Consider the following 1504-nt stretch of genomic DNA (forward strand, 5'->3'; position numbering starts at 1 on the left):
TTGTGTTATTTGAACCCAATGTATTTCTTCCTCACAATGAACATAGATGGATATATTAAGAATGCTGGAAGGGTATTGTTGAAACAGACACAGTTCTCTCATATAATATGATGCCCTTTAAAAATTATTTCCTGAAACATGTATTAATTTTAATATAAACAATTATTAGATCAAATGATTCTTTCCATTTTGCCCAACTACTATTTTGGAAGGTGAACGTTAGATTTTGAAATGTCACAGAAATCCATGGGTATTATTATTTAACCACCCATCTGATCCCCCTACCCTCTTTCTGGACACAGGTATTTGTAGAAAGCCTTTTAGGAACAAGAAATCCATTCAAGACTCAGATACTTGAGCCAATTTCCACTCAACAGGTTTACTATGCATGTTTGGTGCCAAACAGCAATTCTTAGGTTTCTTCAAAAGAATTCTTAATAGAGAGAGGATTAAACTCAAAGTGGCTCCCCAATTTCACCATTTCTGAAGTCCAGTGTTAGGTTGCTGAATGTTCACTTCATTTGTACCATCATGAGCCTAAGAGGCTTTATAAATTGAGTGAGTGATGTATTGGTGTGTGTGTCTGTGTGTGTATGTGAGTGTGTGTGTGTATGAAATATTGCAGTAGCTAGCAATCTGTTATGTTAAAGGCACATACACACTTTTGAGCATCTTTTTGAAAACAGTTCTGTGGATGTTCTAAATTACAAGTTTAAAGAAAGAATGTGACATAAAAATTATGGTACTTTAAGTAATAATCAGTATAGTAACATGAAAGCAAAAGTAATGAAATACATGTATTTGCCCAATATGGATTCTCAATATTTACTTATTATCTGAGTAGAAAAAGAAAAAGGTCTTCAGGGTGGGAATGCACCAATGAATGTCCAGTCCATAAATTCCAAAGTCCAGATTGTGGGAATGTTTCTACATATTCATGTTCAATTAGATAAATATAATCAAGATAAAAATGAAACATAACTCACACTTGAATGGGGAATTCAAGTTATCAAATGTGAAATTAAACAGGAGAGAAAACACTAAAACTACTGCTTTTATAATATGTAATCAGTCACTTAAAAAATAAGTTTTATACAGATATAATGAATCCCCAATAATAATTTTGCCAAGTCCCACCAATGCTGTTAGGCTTGTGTAAGCCTTGTCTGTTACCATCTTCATAGTGATTTCTTGTTCTAAGCATTGTCCAGCATCTTCTGTGCTCTCTGAGGCATGTGGTTGTTAAATATCCACATTTAAATCATGTGATCATGCAAAACCATGTGTAAAAATACATTAGATTTAAATCTACCGTTGAGCTCTTAACTCAAAAAAAGGGGGGAAGGGGAGGGAGAGCATTGCTGGAACAAATAACTCAGGGAGGATCAGTTTATAATCACTATTTCAGCAAGATGTGGAAATCCATAGGCAAGAGTTATTTATTGATATTTTTCTTAAGTCATTTTCCTTCTCTTCAAGTTTAAAGAAATGCAATCTAGAAAGA

Source organism: Pipistrellus kuhlii, unplaced genomic scaffold (assembly GCF_014108245.1).
Source record: "Pipistrellus kuhlii isolate mPipKuh1 unplaced genomic scaffold, mPipKuh1.p scaffold_m20_p_2, whole genome shotgun sequence".
NCBI lineage: Eukaryota > Metazoa > Chordata > Mammalia > Chiroptera > Vespertilionidae > Pipistrellus > Pipistrellus kuhlii.